Source organism: Colobus angolensis, unplaced genomic scaffold (assembly GCF_000951035.1).
Source record: "Colobus angolensis palliatus isolate OR3802 unplaced genomic scaffold, Cang.pa_1.0 Scaffold136, whole genome shotgun sequence".
Classification (NCBI taxonomy): Eukaryota; Metazoa; Chordata; class Mammalia; order Primates; family Cercopithecidae; genus Colobus; species Colobus angolensis.
In genome coordinates, this window is record NW_012114444.1 from 1,964,696 (window position 1) to 1,977,145 (window position 12,450).

The 12,450-nt window shown below is 55.5% G+C and overlaps 1 long non-coding RNA gene across 1 annotated transcript; it reads right to left on the reverse strand.

Moving 5' to 3' along the window:
• Positions 1 to 563: 563 nt before the first annotated feature.
• Positions 564 to 2,648, reverse strand: LOC105506375. The gene is made up of 2 exons (XR_001000914.1): positions 2,553 to 2,648; positions 564 to 940 (listed from the first exon to the last, which is right to left on the reverse strand). It is a non-coding gene; the product is annotated as an uncharacterized LOC105506375 (long non-coding RNA).
• Positions 2,649 to 12,450: the final 9,802 nt, after the last annotated feature.

Genomic DNA, 12,450 nt, shown 5'->3' on the forward strand with positions numbered 1-12,450 from the left:
CTCCTCCGCCGCCCTCCTGGGCCGACTCCCACCCCGGCCCCTGAAGAGGCAGCCACATCCCCCTTTCCTTCCCAGGGCTAATCCTGTTCCCTGCCTTTCTATCCAAGCCCCTACCCCAGGTCCCACGCCCTAAAATGCTGTGAACTCAGTCCGTTCGCCACATTTGCTCTGCTCCACCTTGGCACCCCTGGGAGAGCAGCTTCCTCTGGGAACACGAGTGTCCTCTGCTCCTCAAGTCCTCACCCCACCATCACCTGCTCCTCCTCAGCAGCCTTCAGGACAGGTCTAGCCCCGACCACACCCTGGCTTCTGTGGCCATCTGTGTCCTGCACAGCCCCAGGACATGTCTGCAGCAAGGCATCCAAGTTCTGGGCTCAGAGAATCCCACGGCCCAGCCCCTCCTCAGGTCCAGCCCTATCTGCAGCCTCCCCCGTACTGCCTGGAGGCGCCCTCCTCTTCCCCCACAGGCTGCGGGCTTCAGGCTGCGGGCTTTGGGCTGCGGGCTGCGGGTGGGCTGTGGGTTCTCTCTCCTTCTGCCTCTCTCTTTCTGTCTACCTCCTCTATTTGTCCCAGGAATTTTATTTATTGCAAAAACCACATTACAACAGTATTAAAGGAAATTTTTAAAGGAAAAAATTTGCCGAAGGCCCAAGGACATGAGTCCAGCAGCGATTTTCCTATTTTCCATATTTTCTTCTGGCTTTGCCCAGTGATAGCCACATTTATGATGCCAGCTCCGGGGACGGACTCACCTCTGCGCTGTGCGCTCTGCGTTTTCCACAGTGCTGCAGCCTCCCCACCAGCCTCGCACTGAGGGCCACGGCCACACCTCTGTGTGGGCACACGCCTCGCAGCCATCTTCCCTGTTTCATCCACACAGGCTGACATGTTCATGCTGTTCCTTGTCCTGGAGAACTGTCTCAGAGGTCCCCGGAGGGAGCTGGCAAAGGTGAAATCAGCAAGGATTGGGTGTGGGGTAACCTGCCAGGGCCTTTTGGGAGAATAACCTGACATTGCCTGTCACCAGATAGAATGCACGCAACCCTACCTCAGCAAACTGCAGACAGCCTGGAGTCTGCCTGTGGGGAGCTGTCGAGTGAGTGACAGGGTGGGAGTGGTGGGCATTATTGAGGGAGAAACGTCTCGGCCTCACTGCCATCCCAGAGAGCAGCTTGGGGCCCTGGAACCGTGGTGCTCTTTCAGGGAGGGGGGCACCAGTAGACTGCCCAGTGGGGAGGGCGGGACAGAGGGCAGCGGGACAAGGTGCCACCTTCTGAACGCTCCTCACTTGGTCCACTGAGCACCTATTTCTTTGTCTTAAAACACCCACTGGGAGAGAGCAGTGTTTCTTTGGACGGGCCTGTCCGAAGGCAGGGTGCATTCCTCCCGAGTGGGTGCCAGCTCCCTGGGTGGTCCCTCACACCCAGCAGGAATCACCACCATCAGCCCAGGGCACACCTGCCCCAAGCCAGGCCCCACCACAGCAGGCCTCTCCCCGGGTGGTCCGTCAGGGGCTGGGAAGACGGCGCCTCCAACCCGCCGGTGCCTTCCACCCTGCTCTCCGTCTCTGTCTCTGTCTCCCGCCCTCCTCCACATGGCCAGAGGTGTTACCATACAACGCACAGCTCAGGCCCTTCCTCTCTGCCACCACCCAGACACAACACTCCCGACCCCTGTCCAGGATTCCCCTTGGCCAGCATGCCCCTGGGTTCCCCTGTTCAGTCCAGGAGGCTTATGCCCCCAGCACCCCTGCTACCACCAGCAGGAGGACGCCGCTGAACCCCGGGACCTGGAGCCCCCAGAGAAGCTGCCCCACCTCACCCAACCCCGTGGCTCTGGGCGGGGCCTCTGGATGGGGGTAGGGTCCCAGGAGAGGGAGGCTCCCGGCAGGCAGGGCAGGCTAGGCCAGGTGACATGGGACGATCTCCAGGAGAGAATAAGGGAGTATGCTGGGAGCTTCAGGGAGACCGTCGTGGTGCGGGGGGCTGGGGGCCTTGGCTGGGCCTGGCTGTTCTCAGCCAACTTCCCTTTCTCCTGGGCTGGTTCCGAGTGTCAGGCTGGGGCACTTGGCATTTGGTGGTGCCCCAGCCTTGCCTCTGCCCCCCTCCCTTGAGGACCCCATTCCCCGGGCCTGGAAGCCCCTCCAGCGTCTGCGGAGCTGCAAGGATCTTGGTTTATTCTCGCCCTCCTGTACTAACAGCACATCCTCTTGACCTTAGCAAATGGCGCCTGCGTGGCTGCTGCATGCACCAGAGCTGCGAGGGTGGCTCGGTGCTGGGAAGAATGCACGTTCTCTGAAAGAGACGGCCCCCTTTCAGCCTCTCTCAGGCCTGAATTTGGGAAGACTGCGGCCAGGAAGGACAGCCGCCCCCCGCACGGTCCCTGACTCTCTGCCTTCTGGGAACTTCAGGTTTCAAATTTTAATTAATTCATTTTTAAAAAATCAACAAATAAAAATGCTTTGTGAAGTGTTCAACACGGTTTTCGGCGTACGTATGCCCTGTGAAATGGCCCGATGAAGCGATTAGCACAGTCATCCCTCACATACTTACATTTTTTTGTGGTGAGAACATTTAAAGTCCACTCTTTCCAGTTTTTAAGTGTACATTAATAGCTGTAATCACCACGTTGCACATCAGACCTCCAGAACTTTCTCACCTTAGAACTGAAACTTTGTGCTCTCTGGCCAGCGTCTCTGCTGCCCCCTCCAGCCCCTGGAAAACACCCTTCTGCTCTCTGTTTTATGAGTTCAACTTGAATTTTAGAGTCCATGTGTAAGTGAGAACATGTAGTATCTGTCTGTCTGTGCCTGGCTTATTTCACTTGGCATAACACCCTCCAGCTTCATCCAGGTTGTTGCCAATGACTGAATCTCATTCTTTTTTGTTTTTTGAGATGGAGTCTTGCTCTGTTGCCCAGGCACCATCACAGCTCACTGCAACCTCCGCCTCCCGGGTTCAAGCGATTCTCCTGACTCAGCCTCTGAGTAGCTGGGATTACAGGCATGTGCCACCACGCCTGGCTAATTTTTGTATCTTTAGTAGAGACAGGGTTTCACCATGTTGGCTGGCCTTGAACTCCTGTTGGCTGGTCTTGAACTCCTGACCTCAGGCGATCCACCTACCTTGGCCTCCCAAAGTGCTGGGGTTACAGGCATGAGCCACCGTGCCCTGCCTGAATCTCATTCATTTTTAGGGCTGAGTAGTACTCCACTGTGTATCTATACCACACATGTAAAATCCACTCCTCTGCCTTTGGATACTTCCATATCTTGGCTGTTGTGGGCAGTGCGGCAATGAACATGGGGGTGCTGGTGTCTCCCCTAGGTGCAGAGTCCACTTCTCTTGGGTGCATTCCCAGCAGAGAGATTGCTAGATCCTAGAACAGTTGTATTTTTAATTTTTGATGAACTTCCACAGTGTTTTCCATAATGACTGTACTGATTTACATTTCCAGCAACAGTGCACAAGGGTCCTTTCTCCGCATCCTCCCCAACGCTGGCTGGCTTCTGTGTTTTCATAATTGCCCTCCTAACAGGTGTGAGGCAATAGCCCATTTGGTTTTGATTTGCATTTCCCTGATGAGTGCTGATGGGACACTTTTGTCGTATGCCTGTTGCCCATTATCCTGTGTTCTTTGGAGAAATCTCTGTGGAGGTCATTGACCTGTTTTAAAATTGAGTTCCTTGTTTTCTTGCTGGTGAGTCGTGTGAGTGCCACATGTATCTGGATGTCCATTCCTTATCAGATGTAAGACTGGAAACCTTCCCTCCCGCCTGGAGGAAATATTTGTTTTCCTCTGCTTGTTTCCCTTGCTGTGCTGAAGCTGTTTAATCTGATGTACTCGTGGGTGTCTGTGTTTGTGCTGCCTTTGTTTTGATGTCATATTTCCAGGGATTTCTTAAAAGTGCACCTGCACTCACTGTTGGTGGGAACGCATGATGGTGCGGCCACTGTGGAAACCAGTAGGGCTGTTTCTCAAAGAATTAAAAGTAAAATTCCACTTCTGGGTATATACCTCCCGAAATTGAAAGCAAGGACGTGAAGAGATATTCGTCCATCCCTGTTTGTAGCAGCCATGTTCACAACCACCAAACATGTGTCCACCATGTGGACACAACGCGGTGTCTCCTGACGGACGCATGGTCCATTCACACAAGGGGATATCACTCAATCTGAAAACCAAAGGAAGCTCTGACACCTGCTACAACATGGGTAGACCCTGGGGACATACTGCTTGGTGAAGTAAGCCAGTCACAGAGGGACAAGTACTGCATGATTCTACGTATAGGAGGACCCTAGTCAAGTTCACTGAGCCAGACAATAGGATGAGGGTTGTCAGACGCTGGGGAGAGGAAAAGGGGGAGTTATTGTTTACTGAGCGTGGAGTTTTGGGTGTGCAAGCTGGAAGGCGATCTGGAAATGGATGGTGGTGATGAATTCACATTGTAAATGTGCTCGGTGCCGCTGAACTGTACCCTTCAACATGGCAAAGGCAGTGATGGCTGCAGCGTGTGCAGCGTCTAGAGCGGCCACTGCCATCACGCCAGCTGCAGCAGGAAGGTGCCGGCAGTGGTGGCAGAAGTGGCTGCAGGAGCAGCAATGGCGGTGATGGAACCTCTGTGCCCCACATCCCCGAGGCAGCTGACTGCACCACTCCCACCCTCACACGGCCAGGCAGGACCCACTCCCAGGCCCAGGGCCTCCACCACGGCCTCAACCTCACTCCCTGCTATGTCTTGGGAGCCCCTGAGCACGTGGCAGAAGGCACAGCGGGACTTGTGGGGCCGGCCCCGAGTGCGTCGGGTTCATGTGTGCAAAGGTGGTGGAGGCCACCTCGCCACCTGCACTTCGCCCACCGCCACTGCAAGGAAGACAGGAGAGGATGCAGTCAGTCCGCACCCCTAAGAGCCTCCCCACCCCCAAGCCAGCTGCCCCCAGGAGCCACTGCAATGGGGCTGAGCCAAGTCACACGCTGGCAGGAAAGCAGCATGGTTGGACATGGCAGGGTGGGCAGAGAGGGGTCCTGAGGCAGAGCTGGCCCCCAGGGTGGTGCCACACTCCACAGAGCCAGCAGGAGCTCCCCAGGCACAACTGCAGCCACCCAAACCACAGCTGCAACCTGGGCACCCCCATGCTCTGGGAGTGGGGAGCAGGCAAGAGCCCCGCCCTCCCGGCCACAGCTACAGCCACCCAAGCCATGGCTGTGGACCCAGCATCTCTGCACTCTCGGGAGCCCAGGAAGGCCCCCTGTCCCCACAGACCCAGAAGTGCTTCCCACTGCCTGACCTCCCCCTGTCGGCACCTGCTTGATCAGGGAGGAAGGCTGAGGCTGGGCACTTTTGCAACCCGGCCAGTTGTGTGCACATTTGGGGCAGCGCTCACATGCCAGCTCCCTGCCACCTCAGCCCCCTCCAGACTTTGGGCACCAATGAGCATGTGACGGCGGTCGAGGGGGGCGCTGAGGGCAGCTTGGTGCTGACCTGCAGGTGCCCTTTGGCACAAACAGCCTGGGTGCCATGAACAGCAGCAAACAGGCTCCTTGGTGGAAAGGGGTGAGTCCCTGGTGAAGACACACCTTCAAGCCAGGGAGGGCCTGAAACCTGGGGGCTGGGCTGCTGGTCCCATGGACCAGAGTGGGAACTTGTGGTGCAGGCCCATCCGTGGCTGCCCACAGACCAATCAGCATGCACTTCCTTCCCTCTGAGGCCCATAAACAGTCCCAGACTCAGCCAGACCAGAGGAGATGATGGGACCACCAGCTGCAGAGAGGAGCTGCCCACGGCGGGTCTCCTCTGAGCTGTTCTCACACTCAGCAAAGCTCCCTCTCATCTTGCTCACCCTCCACTTGTCTGCATACCTCATTCTTCCTGGTCGCAGGACAGGAACTTGAGACCCACCAAATGGCAGGGCTGAAAGAGCCATAACACAGAACGCCCCTGCTCACCACGTTGAGGGTGACCAGAAGGAGAGAAGAGAGAAGGAGAGAAGAGGTGTGGCCTTTCGGGGAGCCCAGACCTAGGAGCTCTCGGAGCTAGGGCTGAGACAGCCTCTTTAGGGCTCTGCAGTTCCTGGTAGCTCCAAGCTTCGAGGCACCACTACATTCCCCAGTGTCAGCCATGGAAGCTGCTTATGGTCTGCCTGGTCCAGTTGCAGCCTCACAGGGAGCCAGTGCCCATGCTGGTGTCTGGAGCTGCCCACCCTGCTGCAGCTGGCATGGCTGGCTGTGAGCAGTGGCCGGATCCCACGCTCACTCACACACCCTTTGCGGCTCCATGCCTGGCTTGCCCTCAGCAGGCGTGGGATCCAGGCTGGTAGCATGAGCCGAGTGCAGCCTGCCAGGCCGAGTGAGTGGAACAAGCCCAGCAGGCCCCAGCAAAACTGAGGCAAAGTCGCCAGCAGCCACAGAGGCTCCTAGCTGGCAAAGCAATGCCCCAGCATCCAGTAACAGTAGGAACTTTGATGTGATGTATTTTTAAAAAACATTTTATAGTTTAAAAAAATATGCCTAAAGACAGGGCTCCTCCATACTGCTGGTGGGATGCAGAAGGTGCTGTGTGTGGAAGTATGGCAGCTTCCTCCCAAGTGGAACACGCAGCCGCTGTAGGATCCAGCAAACCTGCTACAAGAAAAGCAAGACCTTACGTCCACACAAAGCCCGAACACAAATGTGTCCAGAGGGTTTATTTGGAACGGCTCCAAACTGGAAACAACCACACGCCCTTTCCCTGGGGATGGATGGAGAAGCAGGAGCACCCACACAACACAGCAAGACCCTGTTGCTCTGTCACTCACTTTGCTTACACATTTATTTATTTATTTAGAGATGGAGTCTCACTCTGTCGCCCAGGCTGGAGTACAGCGGTGTGATCTCGCCTCTCTGCAACCTCTGCCTCCCGGGTTCAAGTGATTCTCCTGTCTCAGCCTCCCAAGTAACTGGGACTACAGGCACGTGCCACCACGCCTGGCTAATTTTTGTATTTTTAGTAGAGATGGGGTTTCACCATATTGGTCAGGCTGGTCTCGAACTCCTGACCTCAGGTAGTCCACGTGCCTCAGCCTCCCAAAGTGCTGGGATTACAGGCGTGAGTCACTGCACCTGGCCTTACACCTTAATTTAAATACCCTGTATATACATATACATTACTTTATATAATATCCTGTTTTTATATATATAAATAATACCCTATTTATATATATATATATATACTTACCTTACTTTAAAAATGATTTACAAAAACCGCCTGCAATGGGCACTTGCTTTGTGTGGCACAGGCTGAGGCAGTGTGTACAGCTGCTAAGAGCACAGGCTTGGGATTAGCAGACTTGGATGGGATTATTGACTTTGAGAGATACCCGCTGTGTGACCTTGGGCAATCGTATTAATTTCTCTGAGCCTCGGGATTTTCATCTTTAAAATGAAGTTAATAAGAACATCAAGCTCATAGGGCTGTTGGGAGCACCGATGCCACCACACATAGAAAGGGCTCTGCCCGGCAGGCTCAGGGCCGGGTAACCATAGTGATCCATTCACTCCACAAAGTGCATCAAGCCCTGCAGGGCACTGGGTTCTGGCCTCCAGGAATGTGGCTCTCCCAGGGCACTCTGGAAAGATGGATCAGAAAGATAAACACGCAAATAAACAAGCTAACTTTAAGTAGTGATGAGACATACAGGGAAATCTCACAGACCTACCTGGCCAGGCTGGGGTGGGGAGCACAGGCCTCTCCCAGGGGGTGGCACTGAGGCAAAGACGTCAGGCATCAGCGGATGACTGGCTAAAGTATGCCCTAGGAGGGGGCAGCAAAAGCACAAGCCCTGGAGGCAGGCACAGAGGCCACTGGAGTGGCCGGAACAGAGCAAGGAAGGGCTGGGTGGGGCCCTGGGGCAGTTCCTGATCTCCGGGGCTACTGCTGATCCCACTACTGCGGAGCTCACTAGGGGGGTCAAGTAGCCGAGAGGTTGTCTGTGCCTGGATCTTGGCCCTGGCCGGATGGCAGGTTTTACGCTTGGCTGAGTGAGGCAGGGGCCACTTCCTGGGCCTGGCTGACCCAGCTCCTAGTGGCAAATTATTCACAGCTGCATCAGATCAGGGAAATGGAAAAACCCCAAGAGTGCTAATAAACATTGTCATCGTAACCCTCATTGTTTATATCTCTAAATGACCTGAGAGGTGTTAACTCCTGCAGTCGTTTGCATAGGTCCTCCCAAATGCTTGTGCTGGAAACAGGCCGTGAGGGTGGAGTGAATGGATTAATGCCATTATCTTGGGAATGAGTTCCTTATAAAAGGACGAGGTCGGCCTCCTCCTGCTTTCTCTCTCCTGCCGTCTCTTCCAACTTCCCCCATGGGGGGATGCAGCAAGAGGGCCCTCACCAGACACCAGACCTCAAACCTAGATTTTCCAGCCTCCAGAAGTGTGAGTCAATGCACTTCTGTTCTTTATAAATTATACAGTCTGTGGTATTCTGTTATAGCAGCACAAAACAAATGTGGACAATTCCCTCTGAACAGGCCTCATTCCCAGTGATAGAGGCACTATCTAGGGATGTTCCTGCCTCCTGGGTCTTGGCTTGCCATTTCTAGGGAGTGAGCTTGGAGTATTAAAGCCTGTTTACACTGAGCCAAGACCCTCTCTTGCTCTGTAGGCAAACTATGATGATGATAGTGTTGATGCTGGCAACAATGGTGATGGTGGTGGTAGTGGTGATGGTGTTGATTGTATTGAGGATGGTAGTGGTAATGATGGTGGTGATGGTGATGATTGAGATGATGGTGATTGTGGTGGTGGTGATGGTTGAGATGAAGTGGTGGTGATGATGGTTGTGATGAGGATGATGATGATAATGATGGGGTTGGTGATGATGGTTGAGATGATGGTGATTGTGGTGGTGGTGATGGTTGAGATGATGGTGGTGGTGATGATGGCTGTGATGAGGATGATGATGAGGAGGAGGAGGAGGATGGGGTTGGTGATGATGGTTGAGATGATGATGGTTGTGGTGGTGGTGATGGTTGAGATGACAGTGGTGGTGATGATGGTTGTGATGAGGATGATGATGATAACGATGGGGTTGGTGATGATGGTTGAGATGATGGTGGTGATGATGGTTGTGATGAGGATGATGGGGTTGGTGATGGTGATGATGGTCGAGATGAAATGGTTGTGGTAGTGGTGATGGTTGTCATGAGGATGGTGGTGGTGATGATGATCATGGTGACAGTAATAGTTGAAATGATGAGATTAGTGGTGGTAGTGATGATGGTGGTAGTGATGGTGATAAGAGTTATGGTGATGGTGACAATGACAATGATGTATGAAGGTCTTCCTCATGCCAGTCCTCCTCCCAACACATGGTAAAGAGCTTGAACTTTATCTAAAGAGCAACAGAGAATCACAGAGATTTTAACTGCATGTGACATAATTTGATGTGTGTTCTTAGGTCTTGTGGCATGGAGAAGGACTGATGGAGACAGGAGACCAGGTAAGAGGTGATGGGTAGGAGGGGTGGCGAGGAGGCCACAGACTTGAGAAAAGTTTTGGAGATAGGGCTCAGGACTCACTCTTAGGCCAGAGGTGGCAAATGAGGGAAAGAGGCCATTCTCGAGGTGAGGAGGACAGGTGGCGCAGAGAGAGCCAACTGGGGAAAAGCTGAAGAATTCCTGAGTTAGGCAGGGAAACTCTGAGACACCTGCTGGGTGCCAGAGGCAATAGTGGGTCAGCAGCTGGACATGGAGTTCTGGGTTTTGGGGACAGTTAGTCTTAGAGGTGAGAAATCCAGGGTCATCTCTGGAGATGAGGTGGCATTTATCTAGACCAAGGCTGGTGCCCTCTGGGTGAGACTGCTGGTGAAAGTGAGCATGAGCTGGAAGAGCAGGAGGGGGAGGGGACGTTGGCACACTGCTTGTGCCCTGAGGCTTCCAGGAATGCCCAGGGAGCTTGAGGAGAGGCTACTGACCTCTCCCTGGTGCCCCTCTGTGTGGGAGGTCAGTCCAGAGGCCAACACATGCTCAGTGTCAGGAGGAAGCCCTGGGTCCTGCCAACCCCACAGGCAGCCTGGGAGGCTGCACCCCGGGTGGTCCAGCGGGTGAGACAAGAGTGCGGGGGCGCCTCCTGCCCTGTGTTGGGACTGAGGTGGGGAAGGCCAGCTGGGTCTGGGAGCAGGCACAGCAGGTGGGACGAGTGGCACCACAGGGCAGGACTGCTCAGGAAGACACCTGCCAGGTAGCACCTCGAGGGCACCCGTCCCTGCCCTTCCTCTGGTTTTTCTCCTCAGAGCCTCAGTTTCCTAGTTCTGAAGGCAGCGGGACTGAACCATGACCCAGAACCCCAGTAAATAAGACACATATGAGCAGAACCACTGTGGTGCACACCCCTGCCGCCCCCTTCCCCAGGCCCACAGACCCGCCCCAGGCACTGCAGGGCCAGTCTGGAATCCCCAAGGACTTGCACGTCCAGTGTGAGGCCTTGGTGGGCCCTGAGGTGTCTGGAACTGGAGGGAAGGTGCTGTGAAGGGAAAGGCACCAGAGGGGGCTCCAGGGAAAGAATGGGCTGCCCTGTAGTTCACAGTGCCACTCCCTCTACCTTCCATCGGCTTCTCACTCTGAACCAAACAGCCCCTGTGGGACCCTAGCACGGCTCCACTGTGCCCTTGCTCATGCCCCGTTCCAGCTGAGATGCCCACAAGGGGCTGCTGGGCCTGTAGCACATGGGGTCCGGCCAAATCAATGCTCCACCTGCCTCCGGAGGGTGAGACTTCCTGGGGAGCCTGAGGCTGCTCCCACTTCATGGAGCCCTGTCTTTCTTGTCTCTTCCGACGTCCCGCGCCACAACCCATGTCCGGGGCCAGGTGCCCCTGACAGTGCGGGCACATGCCCTGCTGAGGCTGGGGGCCACTCCCCTCTCCGCTGCTTGGCATGGCTCTCCCGGGCTGAACACACCCTCAGCAGGGCTGGGCCCAGTGGTCGCCTGGCACAGCAGCTCACTCAGCCTGCAGCACGGTGCCCGCCACCCTCCTGGCCCCCTTGGCTGTGTGGTTTTGTCTTGGTTTACGCAGCACTATCTTACAAGCTAAGGAATGAAAGGGTTGGAATTTCATGGGGCTTGGTGTGATGTGACTGTGATGATGAAGGCGCTCACCTGCCTGGTCTGGTCACTGCAGGGACTCAGGTGACTCTTGGGCGCACAGGCTGCTGTTGTTCCCAGGACCCTGGCGCTCCTTGCAAAGACCCACTGAGCGGACAGTCCTCGTTCCTCCCTCGGGTGGGGCGGACGTGCCCTTCCTCTCTGACTGGATTAGGGGTTTGTTCTGTCCTTTTAAGCACCAAGTTCCGGCACAGTCTGATCTTTCGGTAAAACGGGCAGAAGTGCGGTCGGATGGTCGTTTCCCTTTTTTGATGATGACATCTTTGGATAATAAAGAGCTTCCCCTAAAAATATCTAAATACGGAAGTACCTGGAAGCTGCTTAGGAGACAGGCTGGGTTCCTGGTTCTGGGCCTCATCCTGGCTCTGAGGTGTGTCCGTCAACAGGTCCCTCGTCTGTGCACGGGCCCCCGCGGGCACCACCTGGAGGCTGCAGGTGGTGCTGCCAGGGCCGGGGTGCACTGCACACTGGGTCCCAGGGGTCTCCACACGGCCCTTCCAGCCACTTTCCACAGGCCCAAGCGGCCACGTGTGCCCCACTACCCCTGGGGGAAGTCAAATCCTGCCCCTTGCCCTCAAGGAAGAGCAGGAATATAAGATCAGCGTGGGAAGTTTTTGTCTTGGTTTGGGTCTGGTTTCATTTCAGGGGAAGCCACACTCCCACTCATCTCCACAGTGGCTGGAGTCCTGCGACCTCAGGGCCGAGAGGAGATCCGGGCAGGCTCACCACAGCTTCCCAGGTGCTCCTGCCAAGGTCAGCGGGGAGCGGGTGGCCTCCTGCAGCCCCTACCCCTCTGGCCAGGGTCCTGAGTCCTCAGCCTCCTTGGAACGTCCTGTCCATCACAGCTGCTGGTGGGGCGTGGCCAGACACACACCCCGATCGGCAGGTGGGAGGGGCCCCGACCACGGCTGCCCACGGCCCCACCCCTGAGCCTGAGTGAAGTCATGCTCCGGGCGGTTGTGACTTCTGGTCGGGTGGAAACGTTTCTGGTTAAGCTGTCAGTGACTGAAGGTCCTTCCTGCCCCTGGAGAGGAAAATTTCAACCCTGGAAAATTACCAGGGCAGGCAGCCAGGGAAGTTCTGTCCCGGGGCGGTGGTTTGAGAGTGAAGTTTCCTGGGCTGGTCTCAGCCTGCAGGAGAAGCGCTGACTCCCGGGAACTCTGACAAGCACGATTCTCCTGGTTCTCTGGAGGCCAGGAAAGCTGTCCAAGGCTTTCCCAACGTGGGCAGGAACCAGTCATTGTCACAGGGAAGCATGGCCTTTGGGACAGGTGCAGGCTGTAAGCTGTGTGTTCAGAAGGCATG